Source organism: Polyergus mexicanus, unplaced genomic scaffold, assembly GCF_030449975.1.
Source record: "Polyergus mexicanus isolate NDT 795.1 unplaced genomic scaffold, iyPolMexi1.0 SCAF_17, whole genome shotgun sequence".
Lineage (NCBI taxonomy): Eukaryota > Metazoa > Arthropoda > Insecta > Hymenoptera > Formicidae > Polyergus > Polyergus mexicanus.
Window position 1 is genome coordinate 3,739,082 of NW_027223337.1, and position 26,705 is coordinate 3,765,786.

The 26,705-nt window shown below is 30.5% G+C and overlaps 1 protein-coding gene across 10 annotated transcripts in view; it reads right to left on the reverse strand.

Annotated features, from left to right (window-relative positions):
- The window catches only part of LOC138940618 (uncharacterized), a 191,057-nt gene extending 168,832 nt beyond the window's left edge, over window positions 1–22,225 (reverse strand). For 4 of the 10 annotated variants that reach the window (XM_070309678.1, XM_070309677.1, XM_070309675.1 and 1 more), the window contains exon 1: window positions 21,897–22,107. The gene's annotated coding sequence lies outside the window, so the exon portion shown is untranslated. Of the gene's footprint in view, window positions 1–7,432; window positions 7,588–21,686; window positions 21,739–21,896; window positions 22,108–22,190 lie in introns of those variants that run through there. The other 6 variants (XM_070309676.1, XM_070309670.1, XM_070309680.1 and 3 more) reach the window with 3 other exon arrangements.
- Window positions 22,226–26,705: the final 4,480 nt, after the last annotated feature.

Below are 26,705 nucleotides of genomic sequence, written 5' to 3' on the forward strand. Positions count from 1 at the left end.
TACAGGGGGCCCCTCCCCCCCTACAGGGGGCTCCACTTCCGGGAGATATAACTTAACCCAAACCTATTTCTAATTTAAAACTAAAATTTGGTTTAGGTTATACCTTCCGGAAGTGGAGCCCCCCTGTAGGAGGGGGGGGGGCGGACTCTCTGCGTTCACACATACACTTCACAACACGACTTTCGACGTCAAAGTCACTATTTTTTTGTACATGTTCGAAAATTACGTGGTATACTTCTCAAACTTTATTTGTTAATAACTTTTGAATAAACAACAACCGCCGGCTAAAACCTTCGGAATGTTGATCATGACTTTGACAACATATATCAACATCACTATCCTGCGGGAGTGGGGTCTTAATATGCATAATTGCCCTTTCTGTTTAAGGCGGAAATGTGAAAAGTGAAAAATTTTGCCATTTCAATGATTGACTAATCAAAACAAAGAAATTTTTTACTTTTTACATTAGCGTTTTAGTTAAATTCCAGCAAACACAGAATATAACTGCTATATAACATGGGAATAGCATGTAATATAACAGTTGTTATGCCTAATTTATATTGCGATTATATAACTGTCTCTTATTTATGCAATATAATACCAGAATATAACTGCTATGTAACATGGGAGTAACATTTAATGTAACATTTGTTATACCTAATTTATATTGAGATTATACAGGGTGTCTCGTTTTAAAGGACCCACTCAAATATCTCAGAAACACTGCGTTAAATCGAAAAATGTTTCAAACAAAAGTTATGTGGCTTCAAGGGGGCCATAAGATGGTGACAATGATTTGATCTTGGAAAATCATTTGAAGGTCATGTGAAGGTCAACTTTAAAATCTTAAATGGAAACCCTCATTTTTTATTTAGTATTCTTGTAGATGACATCGAAAGCTTTCCAAAACACTATAATAAAGTATCTTTTTATTAAGTACTTTTTGAGTTATTTTATATTTTAATCTGACATATTTTGATATAAAAAATTAAATATCTCGTAAAATATTTAGTTTTTGATAATCTTACCGTAATACTTCTATGTACAGAATAATGAGACAAATCAATTAGTATTAAAAAAAAATTGTTTTTAAGAAAATTATTTACATTGTATTTTTTTAAATTATTTGTTTTTTTGGCACTAATTAATTTGTCTTATTATTCTGTACATAGAAGTATTATGGTAAAATTATCGAAAACTGAATATTTTACGAAATATTTTATTTTTTATATCAAAATATGTCAGATTAAAATATATAAAATAACTCAAAAAGTACTTAATAAAAAAATACTTTATTTAATACTAGTGTTTTGGAAAGCTCTCGATGTCAGCTACAAGAATACTAAATAAAAAATTAGGGTTTCCATTTAAGATTTTAAAGTTGACCTTCACATGACCTTCAAATGATTTTCCAAGGTCAAATCATTGTCACCATCTTATGGCCCCCTTAAAGCCACACAACTTTTGTTTAAAATATTTTTCGATTTAACGCAGTGTTTCTGAGATATTTGAGTGGGTCCTTTAAAATGGGACACCCTGTATAACTGTCTTTTATTTATGCAATATAACACTAGAATATAATTGCTATGTAACATGGGAGTAATATATGTAACAGCCCAAGTAACAGAGTAACGTTAAAAGACGACATAATGACATTTATTTTTGGTCTATAATGTCGGCAATTAATAATTGACGTTTAAAAGACCTCATTTCTTAGATTAGCTAAAGACGTAATTTTGAAGACATCCTATGATCGTTCAAATAAAGTCCTGTTGTAACTAATATTGAGATTATAGTTCATTTGCTTACCGCTATGCGGCACGCTATTCGTTACCTATACCCGTATTTAAATTTTTGTCATGAGCGTATATAAAGCCTGCAAAATACGGCTAATAACATTGTAATTATTTTTATCAATTCAATCTTTGATACGATTTCCGTACCAGGAAATTCAGATATTGAACTGATTTTTGGAAAATTGAACAGATAATATCCGGACAATTTCTATCCGAATCAGTGAAAATCGTTTGTTATTATTTGCTTAAAATATAAAACATAAATTAACTTCTATATAAATAAAATCTTTAATTTTATAAATTAAATTATTTAAATTTACCTATAATATATATCACATTAATATGTGTTATATTACTATTGTAATTGGTCTTAGTTTTGCTGCTAAACAAACGTCAAAAGATGATGTCCCGGGATGTGACACATTGACGTTATTTTCGAATCTCATGAGACCTAACTTAGGATTTTAATTGGTCATTTTGTGACAAAAATTTACTGTCATTGTGACGTCAGTTTGCTACTTGGATGAACTATTACATGACTGTAACAATCATATAACATTTTAGTAACATGTTATATTCCTGTTATATAACTGCAATTTTATATGAGTGGGAAATTACCAGGGTTGGGAAGTAACGCGTTACTTGTAACGCCGTTACCGTTACAGTTACTTTTTTTCGGTAACTGTAACGGTAATGGCGTTACAAATTTTATTTGTAACGGAAAAAGTAACTTCGTTACATTTTTCGGTAACGAGTAACGAATTTAACAGTTACTTTTATCGTTACTTTTTTCAAATTTTTTGATTTATTTAAGATATTATTCTTGCTATTGTGCGTGATAAAATTTTTATCTTAACCGTAAAGCCATAAGCAAATCGACCAATTAGCATTCTTATTATGTTGTAAAAATGCTTGAATGTGATTGATCAACTTATGGCTCTTGCAGATCAGTGCGATGACCCAACGCGCGATATCCAATGAGAGCTTTATCTTTTCGGAAAAGCAGAGCTCTCATTTACTACCAGTTCTAAGTACCTTGCAACGAAAATTAGAAAATCTCAATAAATCTGACCTTATAGATTGCCATTCATTAGTTGAAGCTATTCAGCAAGGTTTAAATAAAAGGTAACTTATTAATTTGATTAATACATATGTTATTTAATTTTAAATAAGAATTTAATTGAAAAATATTATTTTATTTTAAACTATTGATTCAAAAGTATTAATTTCAATAAAACAAACAGTCGCTTAATTTACTATATTTGATTTTAGATTTCTTACAATATTTGAAACAAAAGAATTAATAATAGCAGCATGTTTACATCCAAAATTTAAGTTAAACTGGTTAACCGGAGAAAAAAGAAAACGTGCTGAAAATTACTTGGAGGATTTATTGGGAATCCGATCAACTGAAAATTCTTCAAAAGCTGGAAAATCTGACGATCACGGTGATTTTTTCATTTTTGAGCAAAAAACGGTGCAAAATGAATCTGAACAAGAAGAATTGCAGCGGTTTTTAAAATCAAATAATTGTAATATAGAAATGTTAAACGACTATCCAAAACTTAAAAAACTTTTTATTAAATATAATACAACTCTACCAAGCAGTGCATCTGTAGAAAGAATGTTTAGCATCGGTGGCTCTGTATTAACACCACAAAGAAGGCATTTAAATGATGATACTATGGAGCAACAAATTTTATTAAAAATTAATAAAGAATTTCGATAAAATTTAATCATTTATTTTGTAATAAACCTTGAATGAAATCTTGCTTACAATTTTTTAAAAGTTTTTCTTATGCAAAATAATTTATTAGTTTGTATTGTAAAAAAGTAACGGAAATTGTAACGACTCGTTACTTTTTAGTAACTGTAACGGTAACGAGTTACTTTTTAAAATTAGTAACGAGTAACGGTAACGAGTTACTTTTTAGAAAAAATAACGGTAACGGTAACGAGTTACTTTTATAAAGTAACTTTCTCAACCCTGGAAATTACAACTAACGTGAATGTTACATGTAACAAATACGTTATATTGCTTGTTACATTGCGTTTCATTATAGCAATGTTACAGTTATGTATCTGTGTTTGCTGGGATGATTGTTGCCCAAAACTCAAAAGCATTTTCAAGATATCTACTCAAATCTTGTAACAAAATTATCTGAAATTTCTTGATCTTCCTGATATTTTTGTTTTCAATTCCAAATACAAAGAATAATTTAAAGATCTTTTGGTAAAACTTTTTAAAATAATGTCTTATTATATATATGTTTTCTAATGCTTTTACTCATACAAAGAAAAAACAGAGTCACTTAAGTTTCAAGTGCTAGATTTACCAGGTATATGGTATAAATATGAAACCGGAATTTTTGTATAGAAAATACACGTTTATTGTATGAAAATGATAAAAAATATTTTATTCGAAGTATTGCCCATTGCTAGCTATACATTTTTCCCATCTCTCTGACAATTTGTGGATGCCACGCCAAAAAAACTGTTGCTCCTTTGAGGCAAACCAGTCATCGAGCCATTTTCGTACATTTTCGTAAGAAGTGAAGTGCTGCTCAGCAAGTGCGTGTCCCATCGATGCAAATAAGTAGTAATCAGATGGAGCCAAGTCTGGTGAATAAGCCGCATGCGAAAGTATTTCCCAACTAAACGCCTCAATCGTTTCCTTGACCGGTTTTGCCGTGTGTGATGATGCATTATCATGAAGTAAAATCACTTTGTGTTGCCCTTTTTGATATTCTGGTCGTTTTTCACGCAAAGCTTGATTCAAATCGATCATTTGTTGTCGGTAGCATCATCCTCATCCAACAATGTTTGCAATTCGCTGTTTTCAAACTTTTTCGGTGGTCTTCCACGTTCTTCGTTTCTCACATCAAAATCGCCACTTTTGAATTTTTTAAACCACTCAAAGCACTGTGATTTACCAAGAGCATGCTCACCGTAAGCTTCGACAAGCATTCGATGCGATTCTGCAGCAGTTTTCTTCAAATGGTAACAGAAAATCAATGCTGTCCGCAAATCGTAGTTTCCAGGCACAAAATTCGACATGTTCAACGCTATTAAAAACTATGCTGTTGTATGAAACGTGTATTGTTGTGAGTTGAAAATCTTTATCAGATGTCAAAACAAGAAAAAGGCGCCAATGACGCGGTTTGACGGTAATTACATTGACAGCTAGGGCCATGTATGGGCAAATTCCAGTTTCATATTTATATACCTGGTATAAATGTACTAGAAAAACTGGATAGTTTTCGTAAGATAAACAACTAGCATAACTTCTTCATTTTTTATCACTAGAAATTATAATAAAGAATATGGAACATTATTTATGAAGTGATCCACCCAAATTTTCAAAGTTCTCCGAACATGCTAAAATTTGTACAAATTGTAGTCCTATCAAAAGTGAAATTGCCCAAACCTTTTAGCCCGCGACCAACGGGCTCTCTATTAACAGGAATTTGAATTTTTATCATTTGAACCGTCGCATCCAACTTCAAACGCCGATAAGTTCCAGTAGACTACTTCAATTTTAAAAAGCAGGTAGTGGTCCGAAAGGTCTTTTTACACCCTTTAACTTTATAAAATCAGTTTTTTAAAAAAGTCAAAACTTATTTAAGATTGTCGAAGAACAAAATAAAAATTGTTTTTTCTCAAAGTTAGACATCTTCGATTTTTTTTTTTAAATCTTAACAAGAGTAGAGATCTTCCCGTTTAAAACGAGGTCAGGATCAAAATGGGCAGACTTTTAGTTTTCAAGATACAGTTTATTTTAGGACCGAGCGCATCACCCTTGATGCAGCTTGGGTGCTGTTGCAAGTGCAGACTGATGATCTAATCAGTTCTATTGTTTGTGGCTAGGTGTGATGATCTCTCTCATACATTAAATATATAAAATACTACTAAATACAAGTAGAGAGGGAAATATAATTTTATCAACATTATCTCTGATCGATGCAATCTGAAAAGTCTAAAATACAAATTTTATACCTGTAACTAGTTTTCTAATATAATTTCTCAATCATTCTGCGACACACACATACTAAGATCCTATATAAATAGATAAATAAAAAATAATAATTTATACCAAAATAAACCCCGGGTAATTTACATTGTGATTTCAGTGATTGTCATTGTTATATCTTGTTTACAAAAATATAATTTATATGCAATATTTTAGTTAAACAAAAATATCAGATAAAAGAGGGCATAATATCAGAGTAAAAGAGGAAGAAAAATCATGAATGTGAGATGTATCTCTTCTATATCACATAACATTTATGTTGTTAACTATACAATTGTGTATAAATTATATTTTTATAAACAAGATATATGTATAATTAAAACAATGACAATCACTGAAAATCACAATGTAAATTCTCCGGACATTATATGTATACATTTACACTATATTATAAAGAGATAAAGTTTATTTGTTTGTTTTATTGTCAAAAAATGTCAGCTAGTTTTGGTATAAATTTATTTTTTATTTATCTATTTATACAGAAACCTAGTATGTGTATGTCGTAGAATGATCAAGAAATTATATTTAAAAAACTAGTTACAGCTATAAAATTTGTATTTTAGACTTTTCAGATTGCATCGATCGAAGATAACGTTGATAAAATTATATTTCCTTCTCTACTTGTATTTAGTAGTATTTAATATATTTAATATATGAGAGAGATCACTACGCCTGGCCACAAGCAATAAGACTGACCAGATCATCAGTCTGCGCTTGCAACAGCGCCTGAGCTGCACTATGGGTGACGCGCTCGGTCCTAAAACGGACTGTATCTTGAAAACTAAAAGTCTGCCCATCTTAATCCTGAGCTCATTTTAAACAGGAATATTCCTACTTTTTTTAAGATTTTTCAAAAAAAGATCGGAGATATCCAAATTTGAGAAAAAGCGATTTTTATTTTGTTCTTCGAAAATTTTAAATAAGTTTTGACTTTTCCAAGAAACAGATTTTATAAGATTAAAGGACGTGAAAAGACCTTTCGAAACCACTACTTGTTTTTAAAATCGGAGTAGTCTACTGGAACTTATCGACGTTTGAAGTTGGACGCGACGGCTCAAATGATAAAAATTCAAGCACCTGTTAATAAAAAGTTCATTGGTCCCGGGCTAAAAGATTTGGACAACGATTTTACTTTTGATAGAGTTACAATTTGTATTTTTTACACAAAATACAGTATCATTAGAAAATTTTGAAAATTTGGGTGTGGTTCACTTCATAAATAGTGCCCCATATGTACTATATTAACGTTTTGTTAAAACATTAAATATATAAACAGAGATAGATATAATATTTATTTTAGCTTTTCGGCGAATTACCGATTATTTAAAATATAAAAGTAAAAATTATCAAAGAAAGAATTTTTTTAATTCCCTAAATTTTATAAAATTGAACGAGAATGAGAATTCCCTTATTTTTCCAGATACAAAAGGAATCTCTGAAAATTTTAGGTTCTCCATATCTTTGCAGTAAGTAAACATCTGATTTTCCATATGAACTGTTTTTTCATAATTCTCCGTACACAATAATAATAATAAAAATGATTATATTTGTAGAAAACTTGCATATCAACTGTCTTACACGCTACAAATCGACTACTGTTACTAACCTTAATAACCTGGTTGGCTGTTCTTTATGATCAATTAATTATGGTCTAATTGCCGCCAAAGGGCTGATGTCGTGGTAATAAACCAGCTGTAACCTGTTTTCTTGCTTATTAACTAGTAGCCGTTATAGTTATAATTATAACCATAACTCTCTTGTCTATAATAACAAAAATAGGCTCGAAGTAATAATGATACTAAGTGAGGAAATTGGCAAATAAGAACCGAGGTGCGGTAACTAGTGCGCAAACTTTTTTGGTTTAATTTCATTAACAACCATACATTAAATATATGTACATTTCGGACCGTTTCTTGATCCATTTTCAGTCACATCTGTAATGTAGACATAAATGTAATGTAGACATTATATTTTAAAACAGGTATTACAATTTTAAATTACCGATGGATACATATGTGACGATGGCAATTTGAGATTGTTGATTAATTTGTACAAACTTCATACTGGTTTTGGAGATGTACAGTTTGCTCATATACTATATCCAGATCTATTGCGTATGAGTATCGTACGAAACCGCAATGTCCGATAATAATTAGAGCAGTTGAGGAAATGTACTCCATATATCAAAATATCGTAGAATAATGCATTCGGAAACTTGTCCATTTTTCCGCTTAATATTATGCATGTTTAGTTCTAAATATGAATTTAATTATTATACAGGGTGTCCTAGACCACCCGTACACCCCTTTTCTTTCAAAAACTAAGCATTTTAGAGAAAAACGTTTTGAACAAAAATTGTATGGTTTTGAGGGGAACATAAGATGGTGTCATTGGTTTGACCTTGGATGGCATCGTTAAGGCCAAGTCAAGGATACCTTTAATTTCTTAAATGGAATCCCCTATTTTTCATTACATATTCTTGTAGCTTATCTCGAGAGCTTTCCAAAACACTGTAATAAAGTATTTTTTCATTAAGTACTTTTTAAGTTATTTTATATTTTAATCTGACATATTTTGATATAAAAAATAAAATATCTCGTAAAATATTTAGTTTTTGATAATCTTACCGTAATACTTTTATGTACAGAATAATGACATAAATCAATTTGCCAAAAAAACAAATAATTATTTTAAAAAATACATTGTAAATAATTTTCTTAAAAACAATTATTTTTTATACTAATTGATTTGTCTCGTTATTCTGTACATAAAAGTATTACGGTAAAATTATCGAAAACTGAATATTTTACGAAATATTTAATTTTTTATATCAAAATATGTCAGATTAAAATACAATATAACTCGAAAAGTACTTAATGAAAAAATATTTTATTATAGTGTTTTGGAAAGCTCTCGACATAAGCTATAAGAATATGCAATAAAAAATAGGGGGTTCCATTTAAGAAACGGAAGTTGACCTTCAAATGACCTTGAAAATGACAAATCCAAGATCACTATTAGATAGCCCCCTTTGTTCCCTACAACTTTTATGGGATTCATTTTCCTTCAAACGTTGATTCTGAATAGTTATGAGGGTGGAACTTTTAAAATGGGACACCCTGTATATATATATATATATATGTATATGTATAATTTGCTTGCTATATATTGTGTACATATGTGTACATATATATATATATATATATATATATACACGGTCGAACAATAAAGTTTCGAGACTCGCTTCGCATTTCCGAATGTTTGATCCGTTCGTGCTGCCATTTTAGAGGGTTATTCATCATCTCAAAATTCAACATGCAACTTTTAAATTACTAGAACAACACAGACGCATGCTTCGCGCGCGCTTTTATTTATGATCATTTTCCAATTTTTTTAACTTTTCTTTCCTAACTTTAACTTTTTTTTCACAAATTGTCAAACTATCAAAATTCGCATGATTTGACAGTTGCAAATAACATGAATGAAGCAAGTCGCAGCGCACAAGCGAGACAGCCAATCAGAATCGTGGAAAGAGGTTTCAACGCTTCGATATATTCGAGTTTGAGGTATTGTGCCTTTTTTATAGTCTTCCATTGGAAAAAACTCGCTGGCACTCAGTGCCCCCTTGTTTTCGAGTTTTTTGTCGGGATTACACGAAACTCCACCAGTTCTAGCTAATTTTGCACTCTCAATGGAACATGTCTTTGAATTCAGTTTTAAGAAAATAGCGGGAAACGAGTAATATTTAACAAAAAAGTGACGTTTAACAAAAGACTGTGCAGTTCTCTTAAGAGGAATAGACTAAAAAATTGTAGATCGAGTTTTGTCAGTCAAGTTACAGCATTTATCTCGATAACCTCATAATTTTTTCAATTTTTCTTTATATATATTTTTACCTATAATAACAAGTGAAAAAATGGATTTCAAAGCTGTTTATTTTAAAATAAATGCATTAGAACCAATATGTTGTAAAGTGGACAAAAATACATATTATCGATTGAAACGTAAGTAAATTATTTTTTCTATAATTAATGAAAACATTTGTTGATTAAACACAATTCATAGATTTAAAACTTATTAAATACATTCAGCAAGAATATATATTTTATAGATATCAATAACTATGCGTGGATTTTGTTCTTCAATTAGTAGAAAAACAAATATTAAGATTAGAAAAAAATATAGTTTCACTAGCTCAATCTTTTGATGGCACAATATTATAAGTATCTGAAGCTCTATTAGTTATGATCAAAAGATATGAAAAATTCAAATTAAAAAATATACTGGATTTCTATTGTCTAATATATACAATATATTTACATTATATTTAGGTTTACATTGCATTTTTCACCGAACCATTACAATACAAATGTAGCTTTTATTTATTTATTAATTTAAACTTTGTTATTTTTGGAATATTTTACTTTATATTAACATTTTTGTGTATCAACCTAATGAGAAGAATAATAATATTAATAATAATAATATAAAACAATAGTAAAATATGTTTTTTTTTTTTATTAACATGACGGACATATAATAATACTTTAGTAAATAATAGACGCTCCAGAAAATAGAAATAGAATGAAAGTGAACGGCTTCAGAGATTATACTATATTAAATTGTTTATTCCTTTTATTTATTACAGCATTCCAGTAGTTCTAAACAATGAATTTGGTTTAGCTTCTTCATCAAATACAGAAATCAATGTTCAGAAGGATATTCTTACTCCAAATGGAAATGATGATCATTCACAAAAATTAGAAGATTGCAATGATGATAGTGATATATATGTGTTTACTATTATATTTCTAAAATTAGTAAGTTGAGTGATAACGCGTTACATTTTTATAAAACTCATTTTTACAGACAGATTATGGACCATGCCTGAAACGAAATTTCAATTGGATAAATACAATTCATACCTTTCAGTAGATAATAACAACAAATCAGATTCTAGCAGAATGGAGGTAAAGTATGAAGAAGAACTGAAGAAAATTTCAGCAGCAGACGATAGTGCCGAACCAGAAATTTTAAGAGGTGTAAAAAACATAAAAAATAAACAAACATTTAAACCGTGTTGTATAAAAATATCAAATACAGAAGTTAAAAGGAAGGTTAAGAAATCCTTGCAAGATATTCTATATGATATTAATGAGAGAAAAGAAGCAGCAAAAGAACGTCGTCACAATGAAAAGTTAAAATTATTAAAAGAATTATGTAAGTTAGAATACTTATTATTAAAAATTGTCAAAATTGCCTGTTGTTTTTAGAAAAATTATATTTTAAAAAATATGATGTTACAATCTATCAATTTTATAATTTTCATATACGTTCTTTAGAAATTATAAATTTTAGTCTTACTGTCCATTAAATAATAAACTTTTATTTTTCTAATAATTCAATTTAGATAAGAAAGGATCAAAGCAAGGATCCCAGCAAGCAAAATGATGCAAACTTTGCACAAAGTTTGCAGCAAACCCGAGCATGTCTTTACAGCAAAATTGTAACAAGGTATGTCCGGATAAAGCTTAGCTTTTGCTGGCAAGGTTTGTCGCAATAGTGTGATGCACATTTTACGCAAATAATAGAGCAAACCTTGCCATGCACGGCATGACACCAAATTTGTGGCAAGAACAGGACAAACCTTGATGTGCACGGGATGATAGCAAATTTGTGGCAAAAATAAAGCAAACCTTGCCATGCACGGGATGACAGCAAATTTGTGACAAAAATAGGGCAAATCTTGCCGTGTACGGCATGATAGCAAATTTGTGATAATTCTCTGTATAGGATGATTCAGAAACTCTGCGACAAACTCTGAGGAACGATAAATCTCGCAGAGAGGAATATTTTTTGTGAAGCAATCCATCATGTTTTCTGACGCATCGTTTAAGAATATGCGACCGAGCAGACAAGAGTCTTAGGTGGCATTTATTATAATTATGAGATGATGATAATATATGAATAATTGAAAATGAATTCATAATATAATAAATATATGAATTTTATATATATATATAGTTACATTTTAAGTAAACAATAAACGAATGATTTAAACTTTTTTAGACATTTATCTGTCCGATTTAAGAGAGACAATCAGTCTAATATTTTAATTCCCTATGTTTGGGATTGTATCAGTAATTGAACTGATAGAAATAATTATATTTTTAATCTTCTGTCAGTTGCTTTTTGCAAGCTTTATATACTTCTCATGACTAAAAATCAAATACGAGATGGATGCATATAGCGTGTCGCATAACGATGAACAAACGAACTATCGGCTGAATACTATATTTTTGTAAAGTTTGTAATAAAGTAAAGTTGTAAATTTGCTGTCATGCTATACATGGCAAGGCTTGCTCTGTTATTTGCGTGAATTTTGCATCTCGTTGTGCCAGAGTATACTTTGTTCTGTTCTTTTCATAAATATGTCATCATATTGTGTACAATAAGGTTTGCTCTATTCTTGTCGTAAATTTGCTATTATAGCGTGTATAACAAAATTTGCTACTAATTGATGTAAAGTTTGTGTTACACCGTGAATAGCATCATACGTGTTCTTCTTTGCGTAAAATTTACGAGCAAGCATTTTTCTATTATTTACAGCATCGTGAGACAAAAAATTTTGCCGTCAATTGGCTTCAAACTTTTTGACAAACCAAAACAAGACAAATGTTTGCTAGACAATAGTTGTCAAAATTAAAGCACACCTTGTCGCAAAGCTTTGGCAAAACGTGATTTTAACATTCTTGGCTATCTGGGATGCAAAGATCAAGAAAACAATTCTAAAGAAAGTGATAACCAGGGAAATGAAAATTAATTATTATACGTTTATATTATTTTATTTTAATTTAATTACAGATTAATGTATAATTTTATATTGAAGATTGTTATATATGCAACAACTAAAAATTAAAAATTAATTATGATAAAAGTTGACAAATGTCATCTCTTTTTATTTGTCCTAATCTTGTATAATCCCTCTAATCTTGTATAGTCCTCTTGAAATTCTAATTTCATCAAATTTCTAAATCTGTTTTTTAATAAACCAAATGTATTTTCTATTAAAACTCTAGTACCTGAAAATACTTTATTATAATAAATTTTATTTATGGAGAGGTTTCCATAGTTCCTATATGGAATTAAAAGCCATAGCTTTATAGTATATGCATTATCTTCCAATATATGATAAGTGTTGCCACAGATGTTGAGTAATTCTTGGTTAATAAATGAGAGTTTGTAGACTCTTGAATCATGTATTTTTCCAGGGGGCCCTGTGAAGATATCACAGGGTTGAACTTCTTTTCGTAATTGCAAATTTTTTGCAGAGTTATTGAAGGGAGGTCGTGCCTATTTATGTAGGTTGATTTGATTTTATGAGCAGGTGTTCTAATATGAATTGACATACCATCAATATAACCAAGTATATTTGAGAATCCAGATATCTTAAAGTAAATGGATAAAAAAATAAAAGTTAAATTTCACAAATTAAACAGGAAATAACATAGTTGCATATATGTATAGTTTATAAATTTTACTTTATAAAAATTCTTCGCAGCAAATTTTTTTTCATCATCTGTTATTGGGAATTTAATCACTTCTGCTGCAATGTTTAGTAAATAATCCATCACTTGATTTATTATCCTGAAGAAAGTTGACTCTCCAACACCAAATCTTTCAGCGACATCTCTCATAGCACATTTATTAGCAGCATACCTATAATAACATAGTGCACATTTGTATATTATATTTTATAATACAGAGAAATCCTATTTGTAATTGAAAACTTACTAACCATACAAATGATAAAATGTGAATTTCTGCAGAAATTCGAGTACCACCATGATTTTCTCTGTAATACGCTATATATATTTCATTATTTTAAAAATTTTCAGTCAACATAGAACAAGTATTTCTTTGCAATCGAAAATCACGCCGAAACTGACAAAAATTAAATTATAAAATTACACAATCGCAAAATAATAATTGAAGAGTGGGCTGTAAAAATAACATTATAACTTTTTAGACAATTAATATTAAAAAAATTTTTTTTTTACATATAACAAATATAAATAGTATATTATATACGATATTGTACAATATACTATTTATATTTGTTATATTTTAGAAAAAATTTATATATATATATATATATATATATATATATATATATATATATATATATATGTATATGTTATCACATTATACATATTATTCAAAACATAACCTTGAAAAATCAAATATTATAACCTGATCATCGGTCTTTAAGTGCATAGTATCCACATAATTCATAATTTTTGGCTTTACATTTTTCGTGTTGGCAATAAGTAACAGAATTTCATCTTTACTTGATGAAGACAAAGATTCTAAAAATTCACTTGCTAAAAATAAGTCTATATTTCTTGTCACAGCAGTGAACAGTGTCAAATTCAAACAGTGTAACACTGAGGTGGCCCCGGCCTCTAAACTCGGGGTCACTTTTACCGCACTCAGTGCGTACTGAGAGCATTTTGCACTCCCAATGAAATGTGTAGCAGTCAGAACATGCTCACTAATACTACCAATAAAATACGCTTCAAGCACTCAGTGCTGTCAGTGCAAGCGAGTTTTTCCCGATAGAAGACGCTATTTTAGAAATGGATTTGGTTCAATAATTAATGAGATACAGTTACGCAAAGTAGTGTTGCAAAATTTTGTTTAAAAATTGGTGTAATGGAAAAAACGCTTGACAACATGCCAACATTAAATTTTGCGTTAAATTAGAGAGATCTCCAAAAGAAACGTTACAAATGATTCAATAAGCCTAGTCCTCTGAAGTAAGCCCTTTCAAAATTTGATTCACGTTTCTTTTTTATGCATCTGTACATTCGAAACGTTATTCTTATGCATAGCTGACTCTCCACAGGCTTGTTGAATCATTTGTAACGTTTTTGTTGGAGACTTCACTAATATAACGCAGAATTTAAATATTGGCGCATTGTCAAGCATTTTTTCCATTACATCGATTTTTAAACAAAATTTTCGAACACAACTTTGTGTAACTGTATCTCATTAACTATTGAATCAAATAATTTAAAACTTGCATCACTGTGGAATACTGAGTTGTGAATAACCCCCTAAAATAGCAGCACGAACGTATCAAACGTTCGGAAATGCGAAGCGAGTCTCGAAACTTAATTGTTTGACTGTGAATATATATATTTATATATATATATGTTTAATTTGTTTATATATATATATATATACATATGTATGTATAATTTTATCTTTTTTTTATTAAATTTTTTGATACAAAAAATTGATATGATGACAATGACAATGACAACGACGACGATGATAATAATGATAGCAAGAAAAAAAAGACGAAAAGATAAAAACGAATACGAAGACGAAGATGACAAGAGGTATGCTCATCGGGTAGTTCCGTGGAGTATCGTTCATGCTCGAGCAGTGCTAAGAATACCGCGGCTAGCCATATTTGGCAATGAGACCGCGATACAGTGCGTATCCCGCGCGTTAACATGCGAATGTTGAGAGAATTAATCTGTTCTTTTACTTTTCTTTTTTGAAAAAAAGAAAAATCTTATAAGCATATACAAAGTAAAGAAAAATTACAATAAAGGAAAAAAACTAAATGCACTGAAATATGAAATTTTGTTAAAAAGATGGTGTATGTGTGTATACATATATGTGTTTGTATTATAATATTCTAAGTAATGCTTTATTTATTTACAGTAAAATAATTTTGATTTTTTATTCTCGAATCTGTTTACAAACAAGAAAAAAATGTTTTATGGCATAAAACGGTTTAAGTTGTTTGAGTTGTTAACCGTTTAACTTGTAGCAGACTAATCTTTCAATTATATCATTCTCTTCGTTATATTATCGATCTATATTCCAAAAAGAATCATCTAGGGACGCCGCGCCTACCTTTTAAGTTCTAGGTCAGATCGGAAGGATGTGGTGAAAGTTTCAAATACTTATTACAAAATGATTTATCGAGGTAGCTATTCGAACTTATTTCAATAATTTCAATAATAGTTATTTCAATAATTTAATCAAATGTTTAAATGCACTATTTTACGAATGAACCTATCACAAATATTATATACAAGCTACTTATATATATTTAATTATAATTATAATTATTATATAATAACTAATGGATATTAAAGTTCTATTTACTACTTAAAGTATTATTTTAAAGGAGTAAATTATTAAGAAAGAATGCGACTTTAATTACAGCACCATGAAATCAATTATCAAAAAAAATAACATCGTAAACGCAAAAAGAAAAAAATTATTTTATGTAAACGGTAGCTAGTATCAGAATAGATTAATAAAATTAATGCTTTAATGTTTCATACTAATGTGCGCTTATTGCATAGCAGTATTGCGTTAAACATCCAACGGCATAACTCGCAACTTATATGTATGTACTTCAAAAATTTCTTTATTTGTGTCATTTTAATAAAATGTATATATAAATATTTTCAGAGCAAATTAAAGGCGCAATGTAGATTCATAGAAAGTAGAATAATTATTCTATTTATTCTAATTACATGCGCATTGAGATCATGGAAAAGTACAAGTATAAGTATAAGAAAATACAAGAACAAGTATTACTAATAAGTATTAATTATAGGAATTTAGTTTAAATATTCGCTCTTTTATTTAACTTCAAAGGGGCAGATACTATTCTCTTCTTTATTTCCCTCCCTCTCTCCACTCTTTTTCTTTCTCTCTTTTGCATACATACAACACATTGTGCCAATTAAACCTTTTTAAAAATTACGAAAACACATTTTTTAGAAAACTAAACAATTTTGTTCGATTTTGCTTAGGCACTTATTTTGCTTGGACATAAAATACAGAGTGGGCCATTTTAATATCCTCGCTAAAATTTTTTTTACTACGCCTTTTACAAAAAAATGTTTTGCGCGCGCGTACAAAAGTTTTGTAACTTTGAGAGGGACATAAGATGATACCATTTGATCTTGGATGGAGATTATGAAGTTATTTCAAGTCATCTCCATTTTTTTTAATGGAACCACCCTAATTTGTTTACATAAATCGATTCCTCGAAATATCTTCTACTTTAATTTGACATAATTTTACATAACTACGAAATATCTCATAAAATATTTACTTTTCGATTAGCTTACCTTAATTTAAAAAAAAAATATATAACTGCTCGTTGTAAATTCATAATTTTTCATACCCGTTTGAAATATCCAGCAATGAATACATTTTTTTAGGTTTTGTTGCAGCACAACGACATGATAAAAATTTTTAATTTTTTTTATAACATTATTAACTACTTAAATAAAAATTTTCAGCTCAAAAGAAATTTTGTTTAAAGTTATGCAAATATTTGCAGATTTATGTTTTCATGCACATCGTGCATGAAAACTCGGCCTACATTCGACGGATTGACTTCAAATTTTACATGCAAGTTTCTAATAAGATTCCGCATCTGCCAATTTATCCGCCATTTTATCATTTTTTGAAATTTTGATATAATCTACGAACATTTTCATGTACACCGTGCAGCCATGTAAAATTTGGAGGAACTCCGCAAATATTCCCATAACTTTAAAAAAAATTCTTTTTTAAGCTAAAAATTTTTATTTATGTAGTTAATAATATTGTATTAATATCGTAACAAAATTAAAAATTTTTATATATATTTTTAAGACGGTGCGCTGCAAAAAAATCTAGAAAATATACTCATTTTTCGAAGTTTCAAACTGATATGTCCCCTTAAGTTGATTTATAAACAAAAATGGCATGGTATTTAAATAAAATGTATAGCCTATTTGAATCAATTTTGAGAAAATTTTCTTTAAATATAAATATTTATATTTTGTCAACGAAAAAATTATTTTGATTAATAAAAATAAAACTACAGATGTTTTGCGAGGAAATCAACAAACGTAATGGTGTATTCTAGAGATAGAATAGAAATTCAACAAAAAAAATCATATACATTATAAATCTATTTAAATCTGTTATCGAGTTAGAATTATTTATATGTTGAAATAAAATTTTAAGAATAAGATCATTTTCACAAATATTATTCGAGGTATCCACGACATGAAGATCCAGTCGACATTTGCGAACACGTTGCTAACCTCATCATATTTCGTCAATGTGTTTATAAGTTTCACTACAAATCCTTTTTTGTCTCGCTTTTTTAAATAGTATTTAGCGATAAAGTATTTTAATAATATATAATTTAAAAATTAATAAAAATAGCAGAAATATTAAGGTAATATTTACATGGCAATGATTTTATTTTGACCTTTTTATTTTAATATGTTTTAATTTATTTTGATATGCTGTAAAATAAAATTTTATAAATTTGATCTTTTAATAACAACTGATCTTTTAATAACAGCAAATATTTTAGTAGACTTTATAAAATTTTACACATTTATCGTCACATTTTGTCCTCACATGTCAAAATAAATTCTCAAATATTTCATAAGCTATTATTAATTTTTTTTTTTTTTGTAATTCCATCTTAATATTTATATAAATAAATAATATATATTAATAAGATTATTTTACACATAAAAGCAGTAAAGTAGAATTATCAAAAAATCAATAGTTTATAAGATATTTTACATAATTTACTTTGATACAAAAAACGTAAAATTTTGTAAAGTTTATTAAAATATTTGTTAAACTCTTCACAGAAAATAATGAATAGATTCAATTCATGATTTTATTTTTATACAAATACAATATTGCATTTGCAAAATGCAACTGCATATCTTTCCTTAAATATTTCCGTAATTATCTATTTTGTACATCAATTAATTCAGCTCATTATACTTTTTGTAAAAATCCTAGTTATTAAAAAGTAATACTTTACAAAATATTACATATATTTTATATTATAACATATATCGAAATAAATTATGAAATATCTTGAAAACTATTTTTTGATAATTTTATTTTAATATTTGATATATAGAATGAGAATAAGAAAAATTGATTTATGTAAGAAGAAATATACGATCTTATTTTAAAATTGAAAAAAATGTTAAAATATTATCAAAATTGCATTAAAAAACTATTACATGCATCATATTTTTCTTCCCTGAAACTTTTGTTTAAAAATTTTTCGGTAATAAGGCGCATAACAAAGATAATTTAAAGTTATAAAATTATTAACATAAAGTCATTAATATAAAGTCATAAAATTAAATTCCTTTCATTTTATATAATAATGAACTTTTAACCCAATAACAAAATTAAATAGATTTATAGAATATATAATATATGATATCTTTCTCGCTGAAAAATATATTTATTGAATAGACTATAAAAATATGCATATTCAATTTCCTCACTTGTATATAATTTCGTTTTTAACTTTCTTCAGAAATAAATCTTTTACATCAATCTAATAAACCGATTTTAATTTAATCCTAAATACTAATTACTTTAAAATTTGACAATCCCATCTTTTTTATTTGATCCCCCCCCCTCTCTCTCTCTTTCTCTCCTCTCCCTCCCCCCCCCCCTCTCTCTCCCTCTCCCTCTCCCTCTATATATATATATATATATATATACACAGGTTGTCCCAGATCATTTGGGACAATACTCGTGTGCAGATAGAGTGGACCAAATTGAGTCGAAAAGTCTTAAACCATTTTTTTTATAACCCTTAATAAAGGAGTTATTATTGAGTAAAGTCTGGCCAATCAGCGCCGATCTTCAGCCAGGCGCACGTCGGTGAGCCGCGCGCCTGGTAGTATGCGGCAGCGCACACTTCACGGTGCGCGACTCACCGACGTTCGCCCGGCTAAAGATTGACGCTGATTGATCAGACTTTACTCAATAATTTTTTTATTAAGCGTTATATAAAAAAATGGTTCAGGACTTTTTGACTCAGTTTGATCCAATCTACTTCCACCTTTCGTTTGGTCATTTACTTGTCGGACACTATACATATACAAAGTGTTCAAAAACGGTGGTACCAAATTTTAACAGTATGTAATACTCATGAAAACAGATCGAAAAGTCTTAATAAACAATACTCCAAAAACCATTTATTGCCGAGGTATAAAGCAATTTCTGTAGCATCTTTTGTAACATTGCCTTTTGCTCTGCCATACACGAAATGAATGTCTGTCATTTCAGAATTTGTGTACAAATTAGCCATTTCTTAAACAACACAAAACCAGACACTCAACAATTTACCGTTTTAAAGCTGATCAAAATATGATAATCGATATGATAATACATGGGAATCAATGGATATCAATGATAATAGATGGTCATTCACCGGCGTTCATGGATAAACTAATACATAATTGAAAACTGTTTAACAAATACGTCGACGATCTTAGAAGGTCATGAAAAACGAATATACGAGCGGTCGCATGTAAATATATTTACAATGCATTCTCGTGAAACAAACGGAGAATATATCGAACGCTTTATAATTAGGAAATAAATGGTTTTTTGAATATTGTTTATTAACAATTTTTCGATTTGTTCTCACGAGTATTACATACTGTTAAAATTTGGTACCATCTTTTTTTGAACATCATATATACAGGGTGTCCTAGACCACCCGTACACCCCTTTTCTTTCAAAAACTAAGCATTTTAGAGAAAAACGTTTTGAACAAAACTGGTTTTTAGGGGAACATAAGATGATGTCATTGATTTGACCTTGGATGGCATCGTTAAAGTCAAGTGTCAAAAAAAACAAATAATTATTTTAAAAGTACATTGTAAATAATTTTCTTAAAAACAATTATTTTTTTATACTAATTGATTTGTCTCGTTATTCTGTATATAAAGATATTACGGTAAGATTATTGAAAACTGAATATTTTACGAAATATTTTATTTTTTATATCAAAATATGTCAGATTAAAATATAAAATAACTCAAAAAGTACTTAATGAAAAAATACTTTATTATAGTGTTTTGGAAAGCTCTCGAGGTAAGTTACAAGAATATGTAATAAAAAACAGGAGGTCTCTTAAAAAATTCAAAATGATTTTTATACGACCTTGACGGTGCTATTCAAGGTCATACTAATATTATTATATCATGCGCCACTTAGAACTCTACTCTGTCTGTGTGTGTGTGTGTGGGGGGGAGGGGTTACAAAAAATACAGCTGAAAAATGTTAATAAAATTATAACCAGCGACAATAACAATATAATTCGGCAAAAGTAAGTAATATAATTTGACAAAAGTAAGATAAAAAGAGTAGTCAACCACAATTTAAAAATATATAAGATTCCCCGATATTTTTCTAAGATTTTCTTGTAATCTTTGAATTATCTAAATTATACAATAAATTATTCTAATAATATCTTATTCTTAAAACGTAATTTCATATCTTTCTAATTTATAACCTTAACTTTATAAAAATGGAAAAAAAGGATTTAGTTAACAAAAGCTACTATTAACAACAAGTAAAATAACATTCGTTTAAATGCAATTTCAAACGGTTTTTATAAAAAAAACATATATAAAATGTTTTTAAGGCACAAAACACAATTTAAATCGGAGTAGTATATTTTTTCTTATATAAATAAGAAAATAGTTTTTTTACATATAAATTTATGTTTTAAACTATTGATTTTAAATATATATCATACTTAAGGAAAACAATAAAAATTGCAAATAGTGACGTAAGCTCATGCATATACTATGATATGAGGGACAGAAAGAGAGAAAGAGAGAGAGAAAGAGAGAGAGAGAGAGGGAGAGAGAATGAGAAGGTGGAAGAGAGAGAAGCGAGAGAAAGATGAAATCAATCGATACATCTAAGAAGTAACGCTTAAAATGGAATAAGACAATAGAATTCATAGAATCACATACCATAGTTATGTGACAATATTTGTTGTGAAGAGAAATAAAACTATTCTCTCGTCTGCAAAAATCACATATAGTCAGCATCAAAGAGAACGAACAAAAAAGAGGCATAAAAAAATACATATTGATCACTTGAAAGTAAGCTTTCCAAATAAATTTGCGCAAAAGTTATATTGAATCTAGAAAAAACATGCTACAAATATGTAATCGCACTACCTAAATGCAATACGGTCAACACGACCATATCCGCACCATAACGCTACTACTTGTCACTGCACTAAAGCTGTAATAATTCACATTCACTGTTTGACATTCAATACACTGCACCCACTACACCAAACCGCATCAGACTGATCGAAAACACGGTAGTAAACTTTATTATAAATAGACTTCTCTGATATTGTTCCGCATGATCATTCTTGTTAGATCACATGCGAGCTAGTAAATTACTAGAAATACACTCAACACATGCAATATTTCTAGTAATTTACTAACTCGCTTACTATCTACCACAAAAAAATCGCGGTGTGTTCCGGGCCTTAAGGGCTTGTATTCAATATATAGGACTCGATCCGAGGACCGTTTCGACCAATCTCCGATTAAATGTCGACAGGAGTTGAGCAAACTCAGTGTTCTTTTTCAAAGACGCTTTTCTACGCATGCGCGTTGAACGTTACTTTAATGAAGTATTAAATTTATGAGAAAAGGGGTGCTGTTAGGTCTTCCAACCAAATATTTTGATCAAAAAATGATATGCACTGCTAAGAAAATTTCTGGCATTATTTATGTTATTTATAAACAGATTACTTAATTGTTTATTTGTAAAACTGGATCGAATTTTTTATATTATCCCAAATATACATGTGCAAATATAATTATAAAACATTAATTTTTGCAAAATATTAATATAAAAAATAAACTGCAAAAAAGAAAAGTATTGAAAAACATGGATATTCATGAGCTACTTCGACCAAACTCCAATTACTTTAATCGTTGATTAATTTACAGAGCAATTAACATAAAAATTTCTAACAATATAATTCTTGTAATACAAATTTTAAAATTCTGTTTTTGCCTTGTAAAATAATCACTGATTAAATTAACCTAAATTTTTGATCGAAATGTGTACGGCCCTTAACCATTTTACTCTAGAAATTTTCGTGCCAATTCATCATATGTATGCATATATATTATCATCGCTGGATTTCATCATTATTATGTTGCGCATGCACGGAAAAGCGTGTCTAAAAATAACATTGTGGCAGAGAAAAGCCTGGAAACGGCCATGCCTAGAGTCCCTAGAAAGAAGAGTCTGGCCAATGTCGTCCAATTGTTTATTGGCTTGATACGAAATGGCGCCACCAATCAGTGATAATGTTTTAAAAAATCAGCCAATAATTTATGCATACATACACGCGTTATGCCGGGTATATGTAGTAATAAGTACAGATGTAGTAGTAAATGTATATACAGTACGCCATAGTATGAAATTAGAACATTGACCAGACTCCTTAGAATATATATAAATAGAAGGAGAATGCCTATTGTTCTCGAAAGAAAAACATGTCCGAAGGAAGTAAGAAAGAAAATCATAGTTGTCTCTCTCTTATGAGTAACTGCTGAAAAGTGCGCATGCATAGTTTGGCCGGTTTAGCCCAATGAAAAATAAGGTTACATTAGTCATATGTGTGTATACACAAAATATGTATACCTACATACACGATGCTTGTATGTGTCAGCAAATGGCGGCATGCGCACTTTCGAGTAGTTACTCACAAGAGAGAGGCAACTATGATTTTCTTTCTCACTTTCTTCGGACACTTTTCAGCCTGCTATTCCTCTTCCATTTATATATGTTCTAAGCATGAAGGAAGAGTAAGGAGAGTTATCTACCTAGATTGGAAATGGCCACAAAAAATGTTTCGTATGTGGCCAGGTTTGCCAAATGGGATAATTTGGACCAATTCGTAGACATTTTAAGTATTCGTACATATATAGTGTTATTTTTAGTTGTATTAGTGATCAGTAAGTGTGTTGGATGACACACTACCAGGTATATAAATATGAAACCGGAATTTGCCCATACATGGCCCTAGCTGTCAATGTAGTTACCGTCAAACCGCGTCATTGGCGCCATTTTCTTGTTTTGACATCTGATAAAGATTTTCAACTCACAACAATACAAGTTTCATACAACAGCATAGTTTTTAATAGCGTTGAACATGTCAAATTTTGTGCCTGGAAACTACGATTTGCGGACAGCATTGATTTTCTGTTACCATTTGAAGAAAACTGCTGCAGAATCGCATCGAATGCTTGCCGAAGCTTACGGTGAGCATGCTATTGGTAAATCACAGTGCTTTGAGTGGTTTAAAAAATTCAAAAGTAGCGATTTTGACGTGAGAAACGAAGAACGTGGAAGACCACCGAAAAAGTTTGAAGACAGCGAAACCGTTAATACTGAACGCTACCGACAACAAATGATCAATTTGAATCAAGTTTTGCGTGAAAAACGACTAGAATATCAAAAAAGGCAACACAAAGTGATTTTGCTTCATGATAATGCATCATCACACACAGCAAAACCGGTCAAGGAAACGATTGAGCCATTTAGTTGGGAAATACTTTCGCATGCGGCTTACTCACCAGACTTGCTCCATCCGATTACTACTTATTTGCATCGATGGGACACGCACTTGCTGAGCAGCACACTTCACTTCTTACGAAAATGTACGAAAATGGCTCGATGACTGGTTTGCCTCAAAGGAGCAACAACTTTTTTGGCGTGGCATTCACAAATTGTCAGAGAGATGGGAAAAATGTATAGCTAGCAATGGGCAATACTTCGAATAAAATATTTTTTATCATTTTCATACAATAAACGTGTATTTTCTAAACAAAAATTTCGGTTTCATATTTATATACCTATTTACTAATTACTACCACAACTAAACGTAACACTATACATATACGAATATTCAAGATGGCGACAAAATGGTCCAAATTATTCCATTTGGCATCGACGAGATATCATTAAAGACCGGTGCTCTTATGGGATTTAGTGTGACTGAAAAAAGAACTTGCTACGCGTTATTTTAATTCATCCAGTTATTGTTTTATTATCAAAAATGTACCCAGTCAGCCAGGTCTGTTCTAACAGATATTGCCAAGTGCTTGTTACAAATTATTGTCAGCAAAAAGGCTACAAATTTGGTACAAGAGTTGTTATTACCGATTAAGCTGGCAGATTGCCGGCAAGAATCAAGCAAAGCTTGCTAACATAACTACACAGCAAATTGGCGGCAGAAACCGAGCAAAGCTTGCTGACATGACTGACATCAAATTGTCGGCAAAAACTGAGCAGGATCTAGAGTGCGCAATCTGATGGCAAATTGGCAGCAAAAACCGAACAAAATCTGCAGCTTATTACAAAGTATTATAAAATAGTTCAGTCGCTTATCGCTATGCGGCGCGTTATTCATTATCTATACCCGTATTCAAATTCTTGTCATGAGTGTATATAAAGCCTACAAAATGCTAATAATATTATAATATATATATTTCTATCAGTTCAATTTTTGACACAATTCTTATACAGGAAAATCAGATATTGAATTGATTTTTTGCAAATCGAACAGATAATTGTTTGATTTTCACTTATTCAAACAATTTCTGTCCAAAAAGATCTTTAATTTTATAAATTAAGTTATTTGAATTTACCTATATGTTTTAACATATTAATATATGATTTTATATAATGTCTAATTATCTAATGGTCATTTTATGACCAAAACTTATCATCATTTTGTTACTTAGGGTTAAGGCTTACAATCTGCTATCAGATTGTCTTGCGCAGATCTTGCTCGATTTTTGCCATCAATTTAACGTCAAATCATGTCAAGCTTTGCTCAGTTTTTGCCGTCAATTTGCTGTCAGGTTATGTCAACAAGCTTTGTCACCAAAACACAAGCTTAATGCGGACACAGATGGCACTGGATTTGTTACCAAGTTTTGAGCGAATTTGATGCCAATTTGGCAACAATTTGTTATCAAATTGCTTACTGGGTATAAATCTTTTATATAACTGCCTCAAGAACAACAAAATGAACATTATCTTGTAAATCTACTGTTTTATTATCGACAATGCAAAGATTTACTTACCTACAATAGCGCGTGGGGAGTTTTTTTGTAGTAATATGCTAAATCCTATAAGACCATCGATCTCTAATGATATCTCGTCGGTGTTTTTGATAATAAAATAATAACTAATAAAATATATGCTATATATACTAAAATATATACTATAAAATAAACGTATGAATTAAATAATTTGTGTAATTATCTTCGATTCAATCAAACGGCCGGTAATGCCAACATTCTTCAATTGCCTCCGGGCCCACCGGGCCCACTTGACGGTCACAAAAATTTACCCAAAGCTGACGGTCTTTGATAGTATCTCGTCGGTGTCCTGACTTAACTATAACTTTAGTCCATTCTATATGTTTATATTTTTTTACATTGCCTATATATATACACACACACACACACACACACACACACACGCACGCACGCACGCACGCACGCACGCACGCACGCACGCACGCACGCACGCACGCACGCACGCACGCACGCACGCACGCACGCACGCACGCACGCACGCACGCACGCACGCACGCACGCACGCACGCACGCACGCACGCACGCACGCACGCACGCACGCACGCACGCACGCACGCACGCACGCACGCACGCACGCACGCACGCACGCACGCACGCACGCACGCACGCACGCACGCACGCACGCACGCACGCACGCACGCACGCACGCACGCACGCACGCACGCACGCACGCACGCACGCACGCACGCACGCACGCACGCACGCACGCACGCACGCACGCACGCACGCACGCACGCACGCACGCACGCACGCACGCACGCACGCACGCACGCACGCACGCACGCACGCACGCACGCACGCACGCACGCACGCACGCACGAGTACTCTGCGTTGATACCACTGCTT